This window comes from Pimephales promelas, chromosome 7 (assembly GCF_988280905.1).
Source record: "Pimephales promelas chromosome 7, fPimPro1.hap1.1, whole genome shotgun sequence".
Lineage (NCBI taxonomy): Eukaryota > Metazoa > Chordata > Actinopteri > Cypriniformes > Leuciscidae > Pimephales > Pimephales promelas.
Window position 1 is genome coordinate 37,467,250 of NC_142775.1, and position 27,695 is coordinate 37,494,944.

General features: G+C 38.1%; 1 protein-coding gene across 4 annotated transcripts in view; it reads right to left on the reverse strand.

Annotated features, from left to right (window-relative positions):
• Positions 1–27,695, reverse strand: part of b3galt1b (beta-1,3-galactosyltransferase 1b) — a 173,770-nt gene that overhangs the window by 53,457 nt on the left and 92,618 nt on the right. For all 4 annotated transcript variants that reach the window (XM_039683672.2, XM_039683668.2, XM_039683670.2 and 1 more), the window contains one exon: positions 3,550–3,621. The gene's annotated coding sequence lies outside the window, so the exon portion shown is untranslated. The remainder of the gene's footprint in view (positions 1–3,549; positions 3,622–27,695) is intronic.

Below are 27,695 nucleotides of genomic sequence, written 5' to 3' on the forward strand. Positions count from 1 at the left end.
AGCCACCGTCCTGATTGTGTTTAATGAATTTCTGGTATGAAACGTCAACCCTGCTGTTTACGCTTGCCTCTCATTTTTCCTAAAGGGAGGGAGAATGAGATTTTTGTTGCCTCGAGCCTCATCTGTCCTTTTTCTAAAGCATCCTCCACCCTCCACCCCATTACATAAATTCATTTTCATCATGCTGTGACAACTACAAGCACTACAATATAATGTAAATGGGTCATGCTGCACATTTTTTATCATATTGGATCAAATAAAATAATAAAGATGGAAATAATATTATATTTTGATTTCTTTCACTACAATATCACAATTAAGCAAACATATTATAACACTTTACTTGATTTATGCATGTTTATGACAACTGTCATTAAGTGTCTTTCGATCAATAATGACATTTTGAATGCAAATATGACATTGTTTGAGATGTCTGTTATGACATCTTGACATAAACCAATACACCATAACCTGTAAGTGTCTTTGTGATGACAACTTGACTTAAATGAAGTTAAACTGTCATGTGGTTGTCATGAGGCCATTATAACTGTGTCATGAATATTTTTCGTGACCTCAACTACAGTGGTACTAATTGAATTTGTCATTAAAAAAGTTATAATGGCTTCATGAAAGCCGATGTCAAAACCAAACAACCACCTGACAGTTTAATGTAATGTTAACCAATAAAGCTAGGTGGTTTCTTAAGTTTGATCATTAATCTGCTATGTCATGTTTATGACAGGTTGTGTTGTCTTAGTAATGTCAAGTTGTCATGACAAAGACACTGACAGGTTATGATGTATTGGTTTATGTAAAGTTGTCATAACAAAGACATCATAATTGACGTCATAATTGAGCGATTGACACTTAATGACAGTTGTCACAAACATGCATAAAACTTCATATTCAAAACATATGTCATGTCATGTTAGTCTTATGCACACCCCATTTTCAAAAAATTGCAGAATGACCGAAATGAAGTTCTCAAATGATGAAAATGATGCACATTTAACCCATTTGCTCTCTGCGTTCAGAATACAATATTAGGCAACAATATTCCCAGACAGCAAACTGACATTGAATCAACGTGGAAACGACGTCTCTCATGACATTGAAACAACGTTGATTTTGCTCATCGAATTAACGTTGAACCAACGTCAAGACGCGACATTCTTCAAAAATAAATGAAAATCGAAAATTGGTTCGCTTTTATAACGTTGAAACAACGCGTTGATTTCAAGTTGATTTTCCGTTAGTTTTGAAAGAATGACGCGTCTGACTGTCATATTTCCACGTTGATTCAATGTCAGTTTACTATCTGGGTTATTATTACAGTCAGTGGAAATAATCTAAAGTTCATTCAAAGTAAAGAACACAATAACTGTGCTTTCTTTCTGCATTTGGCCTCAGTTTTGGTAAATTCGCTTGAGGCGGTGAAGTAAACAGCAGCCACCTCTAGAAATGCAAATAGCTCATTTCTGCTCAGTGCCAGGGAGCAGAGACTTTTTAAAGGGACTTAAATGCACCAAGACAGGCAATTTCAATGCTGATCAAATTTTCATTGACTTTGACAACTCTCCGACAACTCAAGGACTTTAATGCCAACATTCTGTGGTGAGTATGAGAGTCTTTCTGTGTTTCACCCAAGCGGCAACCTCCCCGTCTCTCTCTCGTAACCAACACGGAAGTGAATTAAACTGCAATTCATCGAGTGGCCACTTGAGGCTGCAGAAGCGAGTCAAATCTGTATCTCCCTCATGTTAAAATGCTAAAGTTCACAGCAGAAAAAAACATGTTTACAACCTGGAGCAAAAAGTGGTTTTGGTCTATCTCGCTAATTCTGCCCTTCATGACGACTGTGAGGGGGGTCAACCGTTTAAATTATATTAAGCCTTAAAGTTCTGCATAATTAAGGGCGTGGCCACTTGAGTGACAGCTGGATTCCCGCCGCTGTCACTGCTAGTCGTTTGTCTGCTGACTGTTAGCGTCACCCTCAGCTGTGTTTGTGCTTTTTTCCGGGATTATTTCATACAATTTAATACATGTATTATACCTTCGCCCATGCATGCCGTCGGATTCAATCAATGTTGAGTGTGGAGAGAACGACCAGCACTGTATTTCCAGTTATTTCCCTCGCATGCACTAATGAATGTCTGATGATTTCAGTGCTTTCTCTCCGTCCATGCAATAGATGCACACCCTTGAATGAGCGCGGATTTCTAGTTCATTTACTTGAACTTCTGAGGTAATATTTTTGGTTTGACCCATCTGAGAAATTGAGAGGTGGCCAAAATCCGATTGTAAAATGGACTGAATAAAGCTCTTTACGAACTTGACGTGCGATGCCATTGACTGACGTGTGTGAAGCTCAGAGCAATATTGTAAGTTACTGTCTACATGATAATACATTTTTAACTAACAGAATAATAATGCATCACGATACACATAGTTGACTGCTTGTATTTTGTGAGAAATGTGTGTGATCTGTGTTATGTATTGTTTTATACATGCTCTTAACCTTGTGGGATTAATAAAGTTAGTAAAAAAGTAAAGTAAATAGTCTCACTTTTAGTTACGTCTTAATTTTTCGAAGGGCAAAAACACAAACTTTAACTACTGGCTTTAGCCCGAGGCCAGTAGCATAGCAGTTTTTAGCACCTCAGCTCCACCCACGTCCCGCCTCTTTGCCCATTTTATTTCATCCGGTAGTGACGAGAGGTGACGTGCTGCCAAGATGGCAACGGCCGGCCCCGCCCACTTTAGGCTTCAAAAAACGCTTTTTAGAAACCTACGGGTGACGTCATGGGTACTACGTCCATATTTTTTTACAGTCTATGGTTTTACCTCACGATGGAAAATTGGCGTTAGCAGGACAAATGCAACAATGAAGACAAATGAAAAATTCCCGAACCTTTATAAAGTCGGTTCTGAAAGCAGTCTCCAGTTTATAAGCGATGCTAGTGCAAAGTCCGTAAAAACATTTGGCACATTATAAACAAACCACACAGCTGATGCTCCACTTACAAGCCAAAATTCTTCTTCTAAATACTGTAACCCTGAAATATGAATCATATTTTGCCCAAAGACAGTCAAAAACTGTAAGCACTGTTCATAATGCAGACCTGATTTCACCAAGAGCAACAACATTTCAATAAACCAATCAGATTTGAAGGACAAGTTTGCAGTTTATGTCAAGTTTAGACTTACAACCAGGGTTAGGTGCTTCTACATCAGTGTTATTCACCTGTCATTCCTCTGATTTTAGGTGTAGGGTTAGAGATAGGACTATAGGAATAGGGTTAGCATTACATTTTTAGATATGAATGTTGTTCCAGGATCAACAAAATATTAACTCAGGATGTGTATTCATGACAATGCAAAGCAGCCTTATAACTGTGTTAGACAAACTCTCCAGCCGGCTGTAAATGCCTCAGCTACTTATTTGGACATCTAAAACATGTGAATGTGCCAATAAAATCTACTTTAAAATACAGTTTTGCTAAGGAGCTTTACAAAGGAGGAAAGAGCTTGAAAACCTGAAGGACTTACTTGTGTCGTGCCATTTCAGCTGTGGTTGAACTGGAAAGGCTCAGCTCTCATTCTCAAGGTGAAAGTGTCCCGCTGTGGGGTAAAAAAAGACTTGATTGGTTCAATATCAGGTTTCACACTCATATAGACATGTGGTGTGTGCAGACATTCTGTAAAGCAGTGATTGTGCTTCAGGAAAACTGGTTTCGATTGTCTAAATCTAACTAGCATATATATTCCTAGGGATGGGCAACGATTAATCGCGATTAATCGCATCCAAAATAAAAGTTTGTGTTTACATAATATATGTGTGTGAAGTGTGTATAATTAATTTGTATATATAAATACCCACACATGCATGTATATATATTTAAGAAATATTTCCATGTATATATTTTATATATATTTATTCACAATTAATATTATATATAAATATAAATATTTGATAACACATTTTTCTAAAATATATACATGCATGTGTGTGTATTTATATATACAAATTAATTATACACACTACACACACATATATTATGTACACACAAACTTTTATTTTGGATGTGATTAATCGCGATTAATCGTTGCCCATCCCTATTCCTAATCCTAATGTTTTAATATACAGTATTTATAATATTAATAGTTGTTAATTGTAATTTATGATTGGTAATATATTAAACCAATGCCACTCCTTTGGAAATTCTTGTAATGAGGGTCAGGCATCTTTACACTACCATTAAGTTAGATTTTTAAAAAATGTTTTTGAAAGAAGTCTCTCCAAGCCATCAAAAATACAGTATAAAAAATTCTATCATCAATTTCTGAAAATGTCTTTACTGTCACTTTTAATCAATTTAATGCATCCTAGCTGAACACTTTATTTATTGCACAAACCTCAAATGTCTTTCCAAATTTAACCGGCACTATTTTGAAGTAAACCGTTAACTTTTTGTTTTTCAATCTGATGCAGCTCTACAATGTACATAATTGATTCTATGAATATTGCATTATTTAACTCAAAGCTTTGGCCATCTGTGACTCCAAAAAAAACAAAACAAGACAAGAGCATATTGATGATTATAATCATGTACTCGCTCTCCCTACAGATTCCACTATATGATCCAATAAGTATGCAAGTGAATAACAGCTCTCATAACTCAAGATATTACAAAAACTAATTAAGCTTTTCATTGCTTCCTGTGAGACCTTGCTTATGTTTTCTGCGAATACACAGATCTTGTTGAAAGAAACATAACTTGTCCAGCAGCCCATCTAACAGTGTGTCTTAACCAGGAAACAATCAATGCTGAAGTAAACAGCAACCCAAAAAAATGACACCAGTTTATACTGGTCTCAATGACATTCATGCCTTATATATAACAAATTTGACGCCAAAATCAATTTATTCGGACGTACTTTTTAGACCAATGAGATTTCACTGTGGGCGGGGCTACCTGTCACTGCTAGGCTAATGATAAAATGCCCTGTTGCTCATCACCTCTGGTTAGGATAAAAATCATATTTAATTAGTATAGGTGGGAGGCATGATCCACTAGTCATCCAACAACCATCTAGTCAATTAGTGAGGTCAATCTAGATCTTTATATCTTTAGTATTATTTGTAAAAACTTTGTGGCTGTGCCATGCTTAAGTTTACCAGTATTGCCTGCACAATAAAATTCATCTCGACCAACACTACAGCCTTCAGACAATTATCGTCAGTGTTCAAATCACCTGCTGTTTTCCCGTTGTTGTGCATTGCCTCTAAGTACATATATTTGTCAATATCTCAGTTTTGACAGTTTTTGCTATAAAAGTTGAATACATCTCATCTCTGAATACAAAAGGCTGTGCGTTCTGCGTTGCACAAATCAGATATCACAGTTATTGAGGGGAGTGGGAGGGGGGGATCTAAATTTAATTACATTTTTTTAGCATTTTAATTAAGTTAATGTTTTAAAGATAAATCTTGCGGCTCCTTTGGAAGTTTGTCGGAGCCCCTCAGTGTCAGTGTCAGACATTAGTCTTTTGCTGTTGTGCTGGATCTTGCAATTTGTCTCAACCCTAATTATACAGGGCTTCCATAAGACTGTATACAGTATTGATTACATGAACATCCAGGCAAGATATGAGCATGCAACTCATCATGTTCAGCTTTGTATGTAACGTATGTTACACTAAAACAATCAATTGAAATCTCAGACCTTCATTTCCACAAGCCTTTTGGGACTTGAGAACATAGCAGGTTGTCTGAATTCGGTGTGCTTCAACAGAGTAAAACAAGTAACATGCTAGAGACTAATATATCCAGTTCGCTAGAGCGGTGGCTATACAAAACTCCTCTATATTTAATAAATCTTAGCATCTGCTTATGTTTCTGTGGCTGGTTTGCCTCCGTCTCTGCGGTGAGATTAAATGATGGGGGACTCCTTAGAGACGGCTGCTAGCGACTGCCTGGATGAGCATCCGTGCCGAGAATACCACCGCAGAGACGACTGCTGAGAGATCCAGCTCTGCTGTAAAGTTCTGTCATGTCACCTGCCTTCACTTTGTCATCCATGAACATTCGATTTGCACAGACTTGAGCTTGTTAAAGTGGAAACGAGAGCTCACCAGTTCATATATACTTAGACATGCACTGATAAGGCTGCAGAAGTCTAGACGGCTGAGCCTTCACAGACATAATTGATTCATTCTACAAGGATTCATTTGTCTGGTGAAGCAATCATTTTGATAGCAGAGATGGATCCAATCGAGAAGGAACATTTTAGTGCTTGTAGAGTTTCCAGTCGTTTCATTTCAGTATCAACTTTATCTTTGATGTTTCCCCTAGTTATTCTGAGAAATTAAAATAGACACAGATGAGTCAAGTGTTGATGTAAATGTGCGCAGTGGATAAGACGCATGCCTTGGTTGTGTGTTCGAATCCACTGTCAGACACCAATGTGTCCCTAAGAAAGACACTTAACCCCTAGTTGCTCCAGAGGCGTGCGACCTCTGACATATATAGCAATTGTAAGTGGATTTGGATAAAAGCGTCAGCTAAATGAATAAAAGTTAATGTAAATGAATATATAATATCGATTAGATGCACTGTGTTAGCAGCTGATGGCCACACCAGACATGCTTTAATTGTTCACATACTGTACATTATTGCAGCTCCTCTATTTCCAGTCTGTCTGAAATTCTGAGTGCTCTGATTGGCTAGCTGAGCTAGGGCCAGAATTACTAACAGCTTGCACCGTCTTATGGCGTTCAAAAACGACTTCCAGGATTACAAAAGACACGCAGTGAAAAATTTGCGCTGAAAAGGCGTGGACGATGTTATTTTTGCGGCTGACATTAGTGCACGTGTATTTGTAGGAGTTTCCCTTTCAGGCGCAAAATTTATGGGAGGAGAGTATTGAAATGAATATGCAAGGTGATTTACTACACTCTAAACAAACATGGTGCTATATAGCACTAAAAGTGGTTCATTGGCTTGTAATCATAGGGGAACCACTTTAAGTGCCATATTAGGGCTGGGCGATATGGCCAAAAAATCATATCTCGATATTTTTTGGTCAAATGGCGATATACGATATATATCTCGGTACTTTCTACGTTTTCTATTTAGATAAATAAAATCTTTATATATATATATATATATATATATATATATATATATATACAGTATATTCACATTCGGCCCAATGATATCCTACAAACAATGTTGATATTGAAGGATATGGAAACAAATATAATATATAGGCTATGCAATATATTATGTGCAAAAAGCTTTTGTTTTTATATTGACTAAAAGCTAAACTAAAAATGAAAATAAAAACAAAAACAAACGCACAAACTAATTATATTAGCCTGCATTTGATTACCCCATTATAATCACTTTCACTTTCATTAAAAATATATACTTGTAGGTTTAAAATTCCACATATGGCACATTTATTTTCTCCAACAACAAATATTTTAGCAATATGTTTATTTTAGTCAGAATTATTGCGTACTACGTAGTACTATTCACGCGCATGCGCGCGCCGGCGCTCGTTCAAGGAAGCATGAATTTTAGCGGAGATTCACTTGCAGAAGCTCGTCCTCTTCTGACATGGACATATTTGTTGTGAAATGGACATATTTGCTTTACTTTCTAACATTTACAGATGGAGAATATACCTGTGAAATGTAAGTTGAGCACTGAGGAAAGCACCACATCTCAAACGCATTAAACAGCGCAAGTATATCTGTCAGTCAGCAACAGTGTCTGTCAGAGCATTTGACCGGGCGGCAAGCTGCCTTAAACTTGTTAACTATATCAAAGTGATTTTGACGCAATTAATATAAGCTTGTGTCATGTTTAGGACAAATTGTACTCACACTGCAACCTCCGCTATTTTTGCCCTCGCATGGGTGCCCTCGATCGAAAAGCTATGCATTTTCCCCATAGACTTTTGGAAAATCGCAAAAAATAAGATCTGTGTTTAACAAAGGGTTGTGACCCTTACACGTTTTGACTATCAAGATAATCTTTACAAATTAATCCAAAATTTATACATTTTGAAGCCAATATAAAGTTTAAAAAACACAAGCAGGTTATAACTGTGTGTTCTATGTCATAGATCAAAATGTGACAATATTTAGAGGCTTTGTTCACCACAGACCTTATTTCAGGCGATTTAGCAAAAACCCATTCAAAAATCCCATAGGCTTTAGAGCGAGGGAACCGGGATTGCTAAAATGCTAACTCACAAACCGCGTTTTGGCATACAAAGTGATGTCATCACTTCGGAAATCTCTATTTGCCCTGTTTAGTGAATCTGCCCCCTAGTGCGTTGTGATTGGCCAAACAACCCAAGAGTGTGCATTTATAGAATAAAGAACCAACCAAGGCACTTCTTCCATTTAAAAAAAAAAAATGTAAAAAAGAAGCCTTATTCAAACCATGGCTCATTCTAGAAACATTAAAAAATAACTAAAACACTGCACACTGATGCATTTAGGCAATTCAGCCTTCCTCAGGGGCTTTTTAACTTTTTGAACCGTAAGAAGTGCTTTGCATCTTTTTTTTCTATCAATACAAGTTTAAAACCCAACCAAAGAGAACCTTCTGGGATTACTTAACAAAGGTCCTTCCAGCAAGCAGTGCTCCAAAATGTTTTCCTTGACCTCGAGAGCGTGTATCGGATGTGTAATACCTCTTACCATAATCACGAGCTTCAGCTTCCAAGGCTTTTAAAGCATTTGCAAATAGACAGTTAATAACAATGTTGAGCCCAGTTCGAGTGAGATTCTGATAACGTGGAGGATCAAGCCAATCGATCGGAAACCAACTTTGCAAGCACGACTTGAGCAGAATGTTTCAACAGTGGTCAGTAGTCATTAAATATAGCCTGCTTTGTGCTACTTACAAATTTAGGGTTGTACTGATACTGCTATATTAATAAATCCGCGACATAACCACAACACTTTGATTCACTGAAGCCAGGAAAGCAAAGAAAGATGGCGATTCTTTTTTTTGCATTTGCTTTTGGGGGCAATATTTGATTATGTAAATATTTCACATTTTGACGTGGACGTTGTAGGAAGTAATATCTGGACAATGGTCGAGGCTTTTTAGGGAAGATCTAGATCAGTGTCCTCTATTAAAAAACACTTTGTGGGAGACTATGAGCTTTACACACTAAAGGAAAAGGAAAATATTAAAAAGCATATAACTCCTTTTGATAAAAGCTATGATAGTGTGCTGAACATACATACTGTGAATCATAAAGTATTAATAACATTCATAAAAATATCTTCAAAAATGCTTATGCAATAAGCTTAAATAGGAACATTTTCAGACTAGAAATTACAGTTCTCCATACCAGTGCTCTCCAAATACGACTGTAATCACACAAGCTCCAGGGGTTTCGTACAACACTGACTTTTGGTCTGAACGCAATGGCATGTAAAGCCCCAGGTCGCCTTGAGCTGTGGCTTTTATCAGTAGTGTTTTCTGTCAATGAAGAGAAGATCCTTGTTCTCCAGTGACCTTGCTGTAGCCCTCTACTATCTGAAATCCTGATGGAGGATGTGTTTACACTCACCTTCACTGTACGAACACTGCCGCACAAAAGCCCAGAGGAATTCACTGGCGCTCTGCCATCAGAGAAACGTGGTAAATCTTGGATGATTCCCCTCTGCCTATTTCATGCATACTGCCTTCCTTTCATAAATCATTATGTAGGGCAGGACTGGTGGGCAGGAACAATTAGTGACTCATTTAGTGAAGTCCTGGCCCGCAGGAAAGGAAAAATCACATATGAGATCTCTATAATAATACCCTGACTGGTTATGAGGTTAAATGGACTTCTGATTAAGTCTCCTTTTCAGATGTTTCTCCTGAGAAAAATGCCCCATACAGTTTTTAAATCTTGGGCGGGGGCACTAGAAGGTCTAGAGGCCCTATCATACATGCGGCACCAGGCATGACCCAAGTGTTTTTTGCTAGTTTCAGCCTGACGCATTTATTATTTTCACATCTTGCGCCACATTGTATAATTAGCAAATTCATTTGTGCCTATTGGCTATTGCCTATATTTGTGCACCCATGGAAATAGACTGCGCCATTGACTAACTGAAAACTGGTCTAAAGTCAATGGCGAACTATTTTTTATTTTTTTTGTTATTTAAAGAGATCGTTAGTAACATGAGCCTAAAGGCGGGTGCACAATTCGTTTCATATTACTTATTACACACACACAGGGACGCGCAGCAGCGCACAAACTAGCCAAATATTACAAATAAAAGGATTACAATGTAAAAGATTATTTTGTGCACATAAAGATATGGTGAAATCCGGCTTGTCCCATAGATGGTCTGCTTGCGCGCTCTTTAACCTCGCGCACGGGCAGATCTGTTTCCTCTCTGGAGAAATCATTTAGTCTTTCCGCTTGCAAATTCTACCATGTAAATAGCGAATCCGCCATAGAGCGAGCACAACAAGCTTTTAAAGAGAATGGGAAATTACATTCTGATTGATTTATTGCATGTTATGCCTAAAACACACCCATTACTCATTAAGAGAATAGGGACAACACGCATCACCCATTTTTCAAGGTGTTAAACTAGCAAAAGTGGATTCTAAGTGCACTTGTGAAGTGTGCTTTAGACCATCCACTTAGATGGTTAAAATAGGGCCCATAGTGACAATGATCTCCACCAGAGGGCACTCCTCCCAACTCCTGGGCCATATCATCATGAACTTCAATTCCCATTAACCCATTGCCTGGACTCATTATATTAGGTTCAGTTTGTAAAGGCCAATCTATAAGCCCTGTTTTCAATCATTCTTTGCGAAGTCTTGTATTTGTGTGACACTGCAATTCTAAGCATTATCCTCAGTGGCGGTTCTACTTTGAATTACACCCAGGGCGAGACCCCCTTCGAACCCCTAAATTATTAGATAATATAGTGACCAAAATGATCACATACACAGAATCTTGTTCAAAAAGCCTAATACACAGTGAAATCAATTCACCAAGTTAATAACATTAAAGATTTGTTTTTAAGGAGTGTCTTTTATCTTACCTACTAAACTTTAAAAAAAGGTTAACAAAAAGGTTTTATAAAAAGATAAACCTTATATTTCAGCATTTAAATCATCTCTATAAAAAGAATGAGTCAATAAAGATACATTCCTGACATTTATAATGCACAGTATAGCTTTTCTTTCATTATTAATAGCCTAGTAAAATTCGTACCGATTTTCCCATGGCTGTCGTTGCAATAGAACCATGCACTCATTACACTGCGCTCTCCACAACGACAAAGATGTTTTAGTAGCTAATGTATTTCCACCACAGAAAAACGCTTGCTGTAGCTCTGCTGAAAGATTTATTTACGGAGAAGAGTGTTTGGGTGCACGTGCTGAAAAGTTTATGAGCGCGCTTCCAGTGAGCGCATAATGAGCGCGCTTTCCGTGCGCCTATTTGAAACATAGAGGATTTGAAATAACAACCTCAAGCGCGCAAAAGACGCGATACGTGAACTAATCAGGAGATCCCCTTGACATCGCTTCTGCGCACGGCACCTTCTCAGCAAGCAGGGCGCCATTGCCAATAATTGAATCGAAATAGAAAAACTTCGCGGCACAGAGGATTTTTTTTTTTTAACTGCTCGTGCCGCCCCCCATGTGACATGAAGAAATGCCGCCCCGGGCGACTGCCTGGTTCGCCCGTGCCTAGAATCGCTACTGATTATCCTGGTTTCCTCTGTCTTGTTTTTTGATTCTCTGCCTGTTGTTCTGTGTTTTATGTGGATTGTTTGCCCGTGTGTTAGAACTTTTGCCTGTTATATAGATTACGATTCTGGGTTGTCCGAATAAAGCTGCATTTTTATCTTCAAGTCTCGGACATCAAAACAAATGATGTTTTATTAAAGATCAGGAGGACCACTTTCAGTTAATTAACACGAGCGGAGTGAACTCGGCAATCAATGACAAGAGGTGTACATATAGATTCAGCAATCTCACCTCACTCCATCAATAGTTTACTTCTCCACACTTCCAGTCCTAAACACTTCGAGGGAGTGCTCTGAGTTTGGGCCAAACTCCGAGCTCAGAGCCCTCCCCCCGGACAGCACGCCAAATACGCATTAAATCTTATCCACTCTAATTCTATGCAAGTGTGAACTTGTGAAAGGGTGTTTGGATGTCCGAGTTTGTAACACAAAGGGTTTGGATGACAAAAAAAGGTTTTGAATCAGTTATCTAAGCTAATAATGCTAATCAAATTCATTGCATAGCTCTGTTTTCTTACTGTATGTTAGTATTGTATTTGTATTGTCTCACTGTGTCATTGATGACACAAACAGATGAAATGAAGCTTGTGTTTAGACCAAGCAAAGACTGAAGCCTCTCTCTTTTATAATTGCAATATTGCATTTATCCCACAAATCAAGGGTGTGATCTATTGGTGCAAATTTGGATGCAGTTCTGCTACCTGCTGTCAGAGGGCCAAACCTAATACAGGCCACAGCAGGTTGCCCGCCTGAATAAAGGCTTTTGTGAGTCTGACTGCATTGAATAAAAGATGTCAATTTTCACATTCAGTTCATATTAAGCTCAGGACTTGGAAACCCTTTTCCCAGTACAAATCATCATGATGTATTTCAAAAGAACACTTACGTGCACTACATAGAAGAACTTGAAGAAATGCAATTTGTTGGATTTTTTTCACACAGCGCACAGATATGATCTGAATCATTTTATAATGGCACGTCAAGTTAAAAATATTACAAAATACATCTCACACTTTGTGCCATTTCATTTTATCTAAATGCAGTGGAAACATGCCCTCATTAATGCATCTGATAGTAGTTTGGTGAATACGAAACCAACCTAAATATTCAGTACAAAGCTTCTTTCCCCTGGTGATCTGGAAAAATGTAGATTTCCAAACCTATCTGTCATCCAAACCACTTTGACTTGGAAGTACCCTGATATTTCAATAATTTAACAACAAATTCACATTTTCACAGCTCTCTGATGTTGGTGAATGGAAACAAAATAAAATATTTCATTCATGTTTTGATTGTTCGGATTTAAAAGTATTTATTTAGTCCTTATTTATTTAGTTCAGTCATACATTTTTCCTTTTTAATTCATTATTAGCACAATTAATTATTAAGAACTGTTGGGGAACAGTTGCCTATCAAAACCCGAACAGTTCCCTTTCAAGGGAACTCGAGCTGCGTCGAGACGCTGTGGGAACAGTCTGTTTTCAGATGTGCTTTATACTTTCCTGGTCGATGACGTCACCCGCCTATGACGCCTCGTCTCTCCACTGGACTGATTATACGACGTAATCACGCAGGGGCGTTCCCACAGCGTCTCGACGCAGCGTCTCATTCCCTCTCAGGGAACCAGGGTTACAGTCGAGATAACCTGAGATGTTTTTCTGCCGTTCAGACCAATTTTTTTTTGCTTCACATGGTTTGTCCACAGAATGTGTCAAAAGTTTAATATCAAAGCAGAATATATGTGCTTGTATAAAAGCAAGAACTGGGTTTATATGAGGATCCAGTGCACTAATTTGACAACAGATAAGACTAAATCAGCAGAGACACAGAGCGCACAGTATTCTTAGTGACAATTTTGAAGACATGAACAAACTACAAAGTTGGGTTTCCATGTTTTGTGGGGATATTCCATTGATGTAATTTTATACTGTATATTCTATTCCCCTACAATAACTCTTAAACCTACCCTTCACAGAATACTTTGAGCTATTTTAGATCTTCAAAAAAGATCATTCTGTTTGATTTATATGCTTGTTTCTTCATGGGGTCCCAAAAAATGTCCTCACAATTTCAAAATTTACTGGTATTACTATTGTGGGGTCCCCATTACGTAGGGAATACCAGAACTACACACACAGAGACATAGAGTATTATTCTCTTTCTTTATAATTTTCCAGTCTATTTCTGACTATTTCACCTCATGCGTCTAACTACAGTGAAGTTCAAAAGTCTGAAAACCTGGGATTCACTGTCTAATTTACTGTAAACCTGGAAATAAACAAACTTCTTCTGCAGAACATTTTTCACAAATGTTCTTGAAAATATGTACGTCTTGCTAATGTTGCTGAAGGACACACAAGTCTCAATTCATCATCCAGGATATTGCTGTACTGCTGTGGACAGACTATTATGGAAAAAAAATCACTGAAACAGATCAAAACAAAAACATCCAACCCATGAATGCATATGAAATGTTTATGCTTTTATTACTTTACATTTCAACAAAGATATATTACCCGTGCCTGTACAGTTGCATACTAGGGCTGGGCGATAATTTGCAATAAATTCACTATAATCTGTAACATCGTGAATATTTTTTTTTAATGTGCTTTCTGGTTCTATTATAGAGTTTAATGTTGTTTTAATAGCATTTCTGATCTAAACTTCAGTAGCAAAAATAGCATATGAACTGATTAATTTGATTCGTTCTCTGTCTAGTTTAATGAATTGATTTAAAACCGTCACTAAAATACTGTTAATGGATGTCGGAAATTGCCATTTTTCATGCATCAAAATGTTTTAGTAGAAATAAATGCAAGTAAATACTGCCGTTTATTACTATGTGTTGTTTTTTTATTTTTTATTTTTTTATTTATTTATTTATCAGGGATACATTAGTCTTGCGAAGAGATGCTTTGTGCCAGAGTTAGCCGAAGCTAGTTTTTATCCGCAGTCCCCGGGCAGGTGCACACAATTTAAGACATTAGAACATTGCAAAACAACTATCAATAGTAATATAGCTACGCATATTAGTCTATGACAATCATATAAATTGGTTCTATTGGTGCATATCAAAAACAGTGTGGAAATCCTGCCTTGATTATTCGACTGTATTTCCATGAACCGAGTCCCACAGCAGTGAGGATCCATTGAGTTCAGTGTGAGTGGCCGAACACGCTTCACACCATGTTTCTCCTAGCTTTTGATTGATAAAGAGCGTTTCCCTGAGCAGATGGCCAAACCAACTGTACAAGGCCCTGGGTGGAGAGCTGCGCTTCAGCATTTGGGGCATCTTGCAAGACAAACCCCTGGAGGAAACAAGCACTCTCTGTTTCTCTCAAGCACGCATGCAGAGCACATACGTGAGGAGGTGACAAAAGACACAGGAGGCCTATCATCACTCAACAATACCTTACTGTGAGTGGGAGGAGTGTGTGTTTGAGACGGATGCTTTCATGTGCCACAGAGAACACAGTGTGAACGCTAAATACAGCAAATACTGAAGGTATAACTGCAGAATCAAGGTCAGTGAGAGAGATTGATTCTGGTTCAGCATCATGTCTTCATGTTTGTCCGGCCGGAGGAGTTTCTCAATGTCATCTCTAAAGCATATCCAGACAACATTCTCCACACATCATCCTCATCCTCTTCCTGCTTGTTCGCCTCCTCTTACTCATCCTCCCTATTATATTTTTTCCATCCATTGTTGGTATCAACATTCGGTGCAACATTTTGTGTAAATTTTGGAAACCTGAACTGACTTGTGTTATGTAGAGTTGGTTTGGTCACATCATTAGAAATAAGTGTGAACAATTTTGAGTCGTTGTGTGTAAATGATGACAAATGTGTAAACGATGACTAGTTGTGTTTAACTTTTGCCTGCCTGTGTTTAGCATTTTGAAACATGAGGGCGTCACAGTGAAAAATGTGTTTTAGTGAGTGAGAATGTGTTGAAAAAAGAGAGCATGAGATTTGTAAACAGTGTTTTAACCACCTGAACTTGTTTAATGTTTTACAGAAAGAATGATTTATTGGACACATTGGTTTAGACTATTGAGAATTTGGTTCAGAGAATGGGGTTTAGTGTTTTAGCAAATCCAAAAAACTGTAGTATGTATATAGTAGTGATGGGGACGAGACCGCCTATGCCGAGTTCGAGTCAAGGTCGAGTCTTTGAAGGGTCGAGTCCGAGTCGAGACCGAATCCGTTGGTTTTCAAATACAGTCGAGTCCGAGTCAAGACCGAGTCTTTGAGGAAGCAAGTCCGAGATTTTGTACCGACATATCGGTTTTGATATTCATGATTTAATATCACCCTAGTTAATAATCAACAGTTAGGCCTACAGACTAAGCTAGATCGTCTTAAAGGGATAGTTCACTTTGAAATAAATTTTTGGTATGTTTTGGCTTACCTCGATGGCATCCAAGATGTAGGTGTCTTTGTTTTTGCAGTAGTTTCAATTTTGATATTTTTAGTTTCAATTTTGATATTTTTTTATATGAACATAAAAAAAAATGCGCTGGAAAAAAATCGTGAGTGCTCGGTCTGAAAATTACGAGTCCTTCTCCTCCCACTGTGGTCTGAGTCAAGACCGAGTCTTTGATGGGTCGAGACCGATTCAAGACCGAGTCTTTGAAGGGTTGAGACCGAGTCAAGACCGAGCCTTTGAAGGGTCGAGACCGAGTCAAGACTGAGTCTTTGAAGGGTTGAGACCGAGTCAAGACCGAGCCTTTGAAGGGTCGAGACCGAGTCAAGACTGAGCCTTTGAAGGGTTGAGACCGAGTCAAGACCGAGTCTTTGAAGGGTTGAGACCGAGTCAAGACCGAGTCTTTGAAGGGTTGAGACCGAGTCAAGACTGAGCCTTTGAAGGGTCGAGACCGAGTCAAGTCCGAGTGTTTGAAGGCTCAAGACTGAGTCAAGACAGAGTCTTTGAAGGCTTAAGACCGAGTCAAGACCAAGTCTTTGAAGGGTCGAGACCGAGTCAAGACCGAGTCTTTGAAGAATCGGGACCGAGTCAAGACCGAGTCTTTGAAGAATCGGGACCGAGTCAAGACCGAGTTTTTGAAGGGTCGAGACCGAGTCAAGACCGAGTCTTTGAAGAATCGGGACCGAGTCAAGACCGAGTCTTTGAAGGGTAGAGACCGAGTCAGGACCGAGTCTTTGAAGGGTCGAGACCGAGTCAAGACCGAGTCTTTAAAGCGTTGAGACCGAGTCAAGCCTGAGTCTTTGAAGGATCAAGACAGAGTCAAGCCTGAGTCTTTGAAGGGTCAGGACCGAGTCAAGACCGAGTCTTTGAAGGGTCGAGACCAAGTCAAGACCGAGCCTTTGAAGGGTCGAGACTGAGTCAAGCCTGAGTCTTTGAAGGGTCGAGACCGAGTCAAGACCGAGTCTTTGAAGGCTCGAAACCAAGTCAAGACAGAGTCTTTGAAGGGTCGAGACCGAGTCTTTGAAGGGTCGAGACCGAGTCAAGACCGAGTCTTTGAAGCATCGAGACTGAGTCAAGACAGAGTCTTTGAAGGGTCGGGACCAAGTCAAGACCGAGTCTTTGAAGGAACAAATCCATGACAAGTCCGAGAAAGCATAAATCGGTCTCGAGTCCAAGTCCAGACTCGACTACTACATCACTAGTATATAGTATGTATAGTATTTGGTATGCACGTATTTTTGATCAAATAAAAGCAGCTTAGGAGAGATAATAACAAAAATATGAAAAAAAAAAATCTTACAGACTAAGCCAAGTTTTTTCAAACTACAATTTCAATCCATTTTTAGAGTAACTATAAACTTTTTCTGAAGGATAGTTTTTAATGTAGCGATTTTTTTTCAGTAGTGTAGTGGATTATCAAGCTACACTTTTTGAGCATTTTGTCAAACACTTAGAGAACATGAAACGGGAGAAAACAGAATGAGAGGAGACGAGACAAGACTCGACATGATAAGAGAAGAGGATAGAAGACAAGGTGACAAGAGAGGAGAAAAGGAGAGGCGGAAACAGAAATGATCAAATTACCCTGGGAATTAGCATCTTATACCATGAAGAGAAAGACAGACAGATGCAGAGAGACACACGTACAGCTCAGATCCGCAGCAGATCCATTCATCCTCCTTCCGCAGAAACACTCCACACTCAACCTGCTACAACAAAATCAATGTTTCACCTTATTCTCAGCCTAAAACGGTGATTTATGCAAAGCATAGAGAGAAGAGAAGAGCTACGGTGTCAACTCGCATTCAAATGCAGACAAAAGAGCCAAAAACTGCAATCTGACATGCAGAGAATACAACATCTCCATATCCACAAGAGCCAGTCAAACATGTGGAAGCTCTTAGAGTCAGACGGCTCGGAGCAGACACAACAAAACGGCGTGAGGAGGAACCAACACAATTACTCAGTGACCTTTCCGTGCAATTTCAAAGCAACTTCTATTTGTCAAACAACCATAAATTGTAACAGCCTTGGATCTGTGACTTCAGCTTGTGTTGGAGAAACGCGCTCACCTTGAGAAATGCATCTGCTGCACCTGTGCATGGGAACACAACATCAGCAAACTCCTCCAGCTGTACGGATTAAAGCAAAACAAGCATATACCAATGGACACATGATGAAGCAAAACTGCATTTTGCTGGATGGGTTTCTACTTCTGCTGGTTTTGTAGCTCCGCCCACACTGAGATCCCATTGGCCCGCCGTTCCGCTCCTCATATACACTACTGTTAAAAAGTTTGGGGTTGTAAGATATTTAAATTATTTTAAAGCCCCTTGTGCTCACCACGGGTACATTCATTTATCAAAAAAACAGTAAAACTGTAATATCGTGAAATATTAAAATAAAAAAAGTGAATAGAGAATCATTCTCATATGCTAATTTGCTGCTCAACAAAACATTCGTATAATTATCAATGCTGAAATATTCTTAACATGTTTAAAAAAAAAAAAAAAACTTAAATAACAAAGTTTTAAGTTTTATAAGCACAAATGCTCGCCTTGTTCTGTGATGCGCGTTCGTGACTCTCCTGTTCGAAATCGTTTATCAAAATGAACGAATGAACGAATCAATTTGTTCATTTCGTTTGTTGAATGAACCAAACGACACGAAAAAAGATTAGTTCATTTTGATAAACGAGTTCGAACAGGAGAGTCACACCAGAACCATTTGAGCTTATAAAACTTAAACTTTGTTATTTATTTATTAAATGAGCGATCTTTTTGCTTGATAAGACCCTTATTCATCGTCTGGAATCGTTTAAAGCCCTTTGAACAGTTTGCAGTTTGCACGGAAAGTGTCTTTTGAACCTTGAACTGTTTGGTTCCCATTGAAGTCCATTGGAGAAAAATCCTGGAATGTTTTCATCAAAAACCTTAATTTTTTTTCAACTGAAGAAAGAAAGACATGGACATCTTGGATGACATGGGGCTGAGTAAATTATCAGCAAATTTTTTTTTTGAAAAGTGAACTACTCCTTTAAAGATGCACTAATGCCCCATCCACAATACTGCGTTTTCGTTTAAAAACGGAGACCTTTTGCTACGTTTGCACCTCCCGTCCAGAATAAAACTGAAAAAACGAAGACCTAAAACAGAGAAGTTTAGAAACCCTGCAGCTCCATATAGTTTAGAGCCCATTTAGTGAAGACGGGACAAAGCGGAGGACTTTAGAAACGCAGAGGCTCACGCTCGACTCTATGATTGGGTGTCATCAGTCTTGACGTGTCCTTCCCTGATTCGTCAGCCACGGTTTACATTGTGCATGCCCAGTGTTGCTGAATGGTCACGTGATCCGCGTTTTCAGTCGTTTTTAATGTGGACGGAGATCAATTCTAATACGCAGATAAAACGCTGGTGTGGACGGAGATCGTATTCGTTTTAATTCTCTGTTTTTAAACGAAAACGCAATAGTGTGGACGGGGCCTAAATGAGTTTGGTGAAAGTGAGAGCTATTCTGCACAAACACAGCCCTCCACCCCCTCCTCTTCCACCCACTGTAGTCTATTTATTGCCTCTCTGACTGACTTTGACCGTGCAGTCTCCAGGACCTCAGGTTGACCCTGCACAGGTCTACCATTTATCGCACGACTGCAAAACTGCTTGGTTTTTTACACTGGCAAGGACGTTCTAAAATCAAACCATACAGGTGCAGCATGTTTTCGCCTACACAGTGAAACTGTGTAAAATGATCAGTTGTTCTTGTAAAATGATCATCTCTTCTTGTGAAGAAACGAGTAGGCCTATTTATATATACCCATATAAATCCTAAAGTCTACCGCCTATTGTTCACTGAATAAAAACTGGCACAGTAGAGATTTATGGTGTTCCAGATGAAACATCCAGGTTATTAAAGCAATAATAAAAAAATGCATTACATGCAGTGGAATTATATATATATATATATATATATATATTTGTAATCACATTTTTCTTTTGTCAAATCAACCTAAATAATTTATGTAGTTCAGATAACATAATATTTTGAGTTTATGATGCTTAAATGAATCTCATTCATTGTATTAACTCATTTTTTCCAGTTCAATGAACTTAAAATTTTAAGGCAACCAGGTTACTTAATTTTTTAAGTTAAACGAACAATATTGTTTTTACAGAGTACATATCTAAGATTTCTTTAGAGTAGTGTAATGGCAATGCATGGAATGTGTTAAATTAACTCCCTTCACTTTATATCGATTTCCTGAATATACACACATCAGCCAGAACTGCAGGCTTTTTTTTGACAATTGTTCATTTTTTCAGCTTTCCGACTCAATTTAAAATCTCTAATCCGAAGCTTAAACAATGACTCTTTCGCTGTATGGTTATTTGTCAGTCATAAAAGCATAAACATACTGCCTCTTTGCCTGAGAGAAATACACGGAGCTTTCCTGCACCCGTAAATTCAAAGCGACACAGCACTAATGTAAATACATCTCTCTCTTTCTGTTGCCTAACTCCCTGTAAACTACATTCAACAAAAACGCATCTACAAGGCTGTCAGGAAAAGGTATATTCTGCAAGGTAGCGATTTGTTCCATCTACAAATGCCATATTTCCTTTGCATAGAAAGCCTCTGAAACGCAAAACCATTTAGCGTAGGTAGGATCCAGAGAAAGTGCAGTAGTTTCATAAAGGTAATCATTTTTGCCAAGTTAATCTAGGAGTTGAGGTTGAATTTCCCCAGCTCTGCTCTCTTTTTGCAAGATCTAGCATGCATCGCTTCACAATTACATAACCTCACTATTCACTACACATGTCAGTAGACCGGGAAGATTTTAAAACGAGCGTTTTATTCATAAATATGTAAGATCTTACCTTCATGCTGTGGCTGAAAAGGAGGGGCTACATAAGGTCTATAAATTCAGAAATATTCATTTTGTAATAATAGTTTTACTGTTTTCTTTTTTGTCTGAAGTATAATTCATAATGGCAAGCTGATTTTGCACTGATGCCAGACTTCAGTTCACTCATTTTTGTTCAGTTGATATGAATAATCTTATCTTTTGGTGTGCGCTACAAATGAAAAGAGAAAACAATCAGGTGAGATGAAGTACTTCTCATTAGTCAAGTATTTTATTTACTGAAATATCCACACATAGGCATTTTCACATGGTTACTGAATATATAAAGCACAGTTGTGATATTCACCGTTACCGTGACATACATGGCCCACTCCTACTCCAGAGGTCGAGAGGGTAAATACTGCATTATTTATCAACCATTTGAGTTATGACTGTCGAAAGCTGCCAACTGCTCTTTCTCCATCCCTGCTGTGAAAAGTTACTCCATTCAGAACATTTATAGAGCCGTTTAGGGTTTAAGAAATCCCAGAGACATTCAACATTTTCTTACAAAAAAAGCTAATTCAGTACTACTTAAAGGGATAGTTCACTTTTTGATATGTTTTAGCTTACCTCAAGGGCATCCAAGATGTAGGTGTCTTTGTTTCCACAGTATTTTAAATTTTGATATTTTTAGGTCAAACCGTTCTTGTCTGTCAGTCATATAATGGAGGTCTATGGTCACCACCTCAAAGAGCATGCACAGAGAAGTCCAAATTAAACATGATTTAATGACTCGTAAATGTCAGCGCAGTCTCACCCCAAAAAGTCATATAACTGACGTTTTGGGACGTCTTTTGACCATACGTCAATATTCGCCTTTTTAGGGCCCCCTTAAACGTCGGTAGATGAGGTTATGGGATCCTAACTCTACCCTACACCTAAACCAAACCCTAAACCTAACCCATCACCTAACTGACGTTAAAGGTAAAGCGTCAGTTGTATGACATCTATGACAACGTCGCCATCTACCGACGTTTAAGGGTACCCTAAAAAGGCGAATATTGACGTATGGTCAAAAGACGTCCCAAAACGTCAGTTACATGACATTTTGGGATGAGAATGTGTTGTAAATGTAAGTACACATTGACGACCTAAGACACGAAACGAGCGGTTTGTGTGAGAAAACGAACAGTATTTATATCGTTTTTACCTCTTGTAACCACAGTCACGTCCAAGCACTCGAGGGCGAGGGCGCTTCTGTCTGTGCAAGCGCTGGAAAGCCCGGAAGTAACATCAAAGTTTCCATGGATGTTAAAGAAATAATTCACTCAAAAATGAAAATGACCCCATAATTTATTCACCTTGAAGCCATCCTAGGTGTGCAGTATATGACTTTCTTCTTTCAACCGAACACAATACAATAAGAGTTATATTAAATAATATCCCGGCTCTTCCAAGCTTTATACTGGCATTAAATAGTGCCTGAAAAACGCATCCCTTCATCATAATAGTAATCCATACGGCTCCAGCTCCGGTTTTTGTAAGAACAATATCCATATTTAAAAAAATATCAACTGTATCCAAGGCGCACGTTCAAAAGAGAGTCAAGTTCTGGCGGAAAAGTGACCTCTGACCCGACGTATGATGTAGCTCCTCTTCTCTTTTATTAAAATCATCTGACAATTTTCATTAAAACGTCTTTTTTTATGGCGCTTACAGTTCCACTACACAGTACCAGCTCGACTCGGCTCGCCTTTTTTTGGTTTTCCACTGTGTAAAAGTTGTATCTGTACCTGCTTTCGGAGACTTTTTTGTATCATCTCCGGCGAGCTGAGGCGATACTAAAATGTGACGTGAAAACAATGCCGACTGCTGATTGGTCAGAGAGAATCGTCACCATTCACTGCGTCATCATTGCACGTGCCAGATGGAGTATCCAGAATAACCCCGCCATTTTTAAATAGTTTGGCCAGAGATAGTTACTAAACTTACTATTATTATTATGGTACCTCGGAAGAATACGCCGTGGTCAAACGAGGAGGTGCAAACTTTCCTTTGTTTGGTTGCCGAAGAGTAGGGATGGGCAACGATTAATCGCGATTAATCGCATCCAAAATAAAAGTTTGTGTTTACATAATATATGTATGTGTAGTGTGTATAATTAATTTGTATATATAAATACCCACACATGCATGTATATATTTAAGAAATATGTGCATGTATATATTTTATATATATTTATTCACAATTAATATTACATATAAATATAAATATTTTATATATTAATAACACATTTATCTTAAATATACATGCATGTGTGGGTATTTATATATACAAATTAATTATACACACTACACACACTTATATTATGTAAACACAAACTTTTATTTTGGATGCGATTAATCGCGATTAATCGTTGGCCATCCCTACGAGAGGATCCAGCGAGAGCTTGATAGGGCAACGAGAAACGAAAGGCGTCGCTATGACGACCGGGTACTATTTGTGGCGGTACTGTCTGCAATGGAAAGGCGAGCGGAGTCGAGTCGAGCTGGTACTGGTAATGGAAAAGCGCCATTAGACTTTTAATTTGTAACCTGTGTTTTGTTTTGCTCTATCCTCAGCGTTTCCGCATTCGTAAATTCTCACCTAAGCTTAACATTACGTACTACGTCATACTTCCATTGCCAAAAACCAATGGTTATAACTTAAAGTTTTAAGCATGACTATTTATCTTACAAAAACCCATCTCTTCGCTTCAGAAGGCTTTATTAACCCACTGGAGCCGTATGGATTACTTATATGATGGATGTCTGCGCTATTTAGAGCTTCACAAACTCAGACACTATTCACTCCCAGCCAGGATATTTTTTTAATACAACTCTGATTGTGTTTGGCTGAGAGAAAAAAAAGTCATATACACGTAGGAAGGCTTGAGGGTTAGAATAGAGGCCTGCATTTCAGCCCGAGCCCGACGGGCCCCGACTTATTTACACTCCGCGGGCCGGGCTTCGGGCCAATTTTAACGTCATAGTTCACACGCGGGCCGGGCCTCGGGCCTGTTTTAGGCTTATCTTTTTTATAGCCTATTTTAGATATTACTTAAAATAAAATATGAGAAGATGACTATTGAAAAGCAAACATAGAAAGACGTTTTATAACCTATCATACTGACATATATGACTGACAGTCTGCTCACGGCACGCACACGCGCGCACAGGTTTCCCGGCAACGCGATCCGCGCGACCGGCTCGTTCTGTGTTTAGTGTCCCGCCAGCAGCAGAAGTAGTGAGCGCGACTTTAGCGCAGCTGGAAAAAGTACGACTGGATTAAAACTTTCCACGGTGGATGGTGCTTTTTCTGCACGATGCTCTGTAAGAGACTGTTTAGGAAGTTGTCTTGTTGTTTTTTGTTTGATTGGACCGTTTCATGAGTCTGTTGGAAACTTTTGGAAATACGAATGGCCATGTTCTGTAGTGAATACTTGATTTTTTAGGTAAGATAACCTGCATGTTTGTTTTTAATGTAATTTATTTGATTTGTTTAGATTGCATTCTCTGTATTGTATTGTATTGTACGAGCGCTGTTGCGAGCAGCAGAGCAGTTTGCCTCAGCTTTTCAAAAATGACAATAAACGTTTAACAAACGTTTAAACTAACGTTAACTGTCTGTGTGAACAGTGTTGGGAGTAATGCATTACAAAAGTAATACATTACAGTAACATATTACTTTTTGCTGTAACGCAGTAGTGTAAGGCATTACTAATCAATTTTCAGTAATATTTTACTCGTTACATGTTCAGTGAGGCTTGTATTACAGTTGTATTACAGTGTATTGTCTGCTTTTACTTCTTAAAGGCAACAGACTATGTGAAAGTTTTAAAGCAGTCTTTTAGTGCCAGTTCAGAGCGGTCGCGTCTGTAACATTGTTTTTTCCTCATAAATGCGAACACGAAAACTAAAATAAAATGAATATTTTAAGTTCTATGGAGACTGGAGAGCCAACCCTTCCTCATCCGATTTGCGCAGTGTAATTAACAGAATTACAAAAAAAATATTTTGCCTCCTATTTTTTTGTCACGCATGAATGTGTGTCTTTTCCCTAATATTAAAAATAAAACATAGACTGATATTTGTCTAATGTCTGGAGTCCTTTAAGGAAGTAGCCTATATACGTTTCAATACATGTATTTTCTGAGAATTTTTATTTCAAGTTTTGACTGCAAATGTCATGTCCATAATGCGGGACTTCCCCAATTTTAAATAATTTATCCTCAACTAGTTTTGTGGTGTAGGTCTACGTATTTTATAATGCTAACTTCAAATAATACTAATAGCCTAATTTAAAGATAAGGCAGCGATCTGGACGGTAAGGAGAATAACGCTGGAGTTGGAAGAGGTGTGTCGCGATTCTGTAGGTTCGTTCGTGGATCTGAGTCGTGTGGCGAATTGCGATTTCGGTTTCATATTGCATATCGTTACAGCACAAAAGTTAAGTTCTACTTAGTTATTTTGGTGAAAGTAACTCAAAAGTAATACATGAGTAATGTAACACATTACAATTCTGAGACAGTAATATTGTAAGGTAATGAATTACTTTTAAATAACAGTAACAAGTAATACCTAATGTATTACAGTTTGGAAGTAACTTGCACAACACTGTGTGTGAATATGTTTAAGTTGTTTTATATCTATGGATTTTATTGTAGCCAAGTAAAGTGTTGATTTGAGAGGCTATAAATGGATCAAACATGTTTAACTCGCTGTCGGGTGCTTGGTCGTCATAAAAAAATAAATAAAAAGAAACATTTGTCTTAATTAACTTTATAAAGAAATGAAAATAATCTAAACGGTAACTGCTTTGCCATTGAGGACAAAACATATCTGTTTAAATGACTGCTGCAACAGGGCAGGCTGTGTTAGGTTTTTTTTTTTTTTTTTTTTTTTAAATAACGGGCTCGGGTCGGACTCGGGCTGATCATTCTGATGAGCTGTCGGACACGGGCCGGGCTAGGGCCTAGATTTAAGGCCCGTGCAGGGCTCTAGGTTAGAAAAGTATGGGGTAATTAAAATTTTTGGGTGAACTATTCCTTTAAAGGTTCTTCATGGAACCATAGAAGTCAATAGAGCGTGAGAGTAGATCTCCATGAATCTTTCGTTCTCTATGCCGGGACCACAATAATACGACATTTCTTTAATTACCTACATTAATTCACATCCATTTGATCAGGAATATTGATTATTGGATTCAGGGTTGAGGAGCATGCTACTAAGAAGCTGTTAATCACCTCCGAGAAACAAGAGTGTGTGTGTGGGGAAGGAAAATCACTTGCCATAAAGCACCACCACAGTCACAGTTAAGCTCTCACAAAACAAAACCCATGATGAGTTAGTAATTTATACACAATCCACGCCTCCACACACCTGCCCTTCTGCTCCAACACACAACTTATTCTCACGCAACACACGCCTACACACAACCCACGCTTAATTTGTGCTCACTAGTCAGTTTGGCAGAAAACAAAAGATGAAGAGAGAATAATTGACCAAGCTACAGATGAGGCATGCAGCTTTCAGCCTTTATTATGCTTTCACAGAGACAGCGAAAATTTTTTTTGTACAATATTTATCTATCTTTTATATTCTCACATGCTATCGACAAAATCGGTTATTAGCTCATAGTACTGTAAGCTGTTTTATGAAGTCACCATTAAATCAAAATGGACAATTGTTATCTTTTCATGGAATACTGCAGCGTTTATTCTAAATCATTTATCCATTGTTGTTTTTATTACACTCTAAAAAATGCTGGACCCAATTTTGGGTCAAATATGGACAAACCCAGCCATTGGGTTCAATTTTTAAATTACATTTTTAACCCAATGTTTGAGTTTGTCCATTTTTGCCTCAAAATTGAGTTTTAGAGTGTAATGTGCCCTCATAATCTTTAATCACAATAACTTCCCCCTCCACTTGAAGCAACATCTCCTCTCTGATGTTTCACCATGAGGGCGGGGCAACCTGTCACTCAAACGAGATTAACCAATAGGCAATGACAAAAATCCAACCAATCTAATCAAGAAGCTGTTTCAATTGGATATATGTCACAAAAAGATGATTGCAACTTCCATTTCATGCTGACTTCAAGTTCAGTTGTTAATCCTAAACACTGTGTGCCTATGAGATGTTGACATGCAATTTATTTTTCATAATTGTATATAAATGTATGTGTATGGATTTTAAATATAGGCTATAGAAGGATTATCCTCATAGGGCTGTCAAATGATTAATCGCATCCAAATTAAAAGTTTGTGTTTACATAATATATGTGGGTGCACTGTGTATAATTATTTTGTAAATATAGAAATACAAACACATAAATATTTTGTGTATAAATTTTCACATGCATATTTCTATATAAATATAAATTATATATAAATCTATATACAGTATATACATGAAAATATGTCTTAAATATATACAAGCATGTGTGTGTATTTATATATATATATAAAATAAGTACACACAGTGCACCCACATAAATTCTGTACACATAAACTTTTATTTTGGATGCGATTAATCGCGGTTAATTGTTTGACAGCCCTAATATATATATATATATATATAGGCCTAC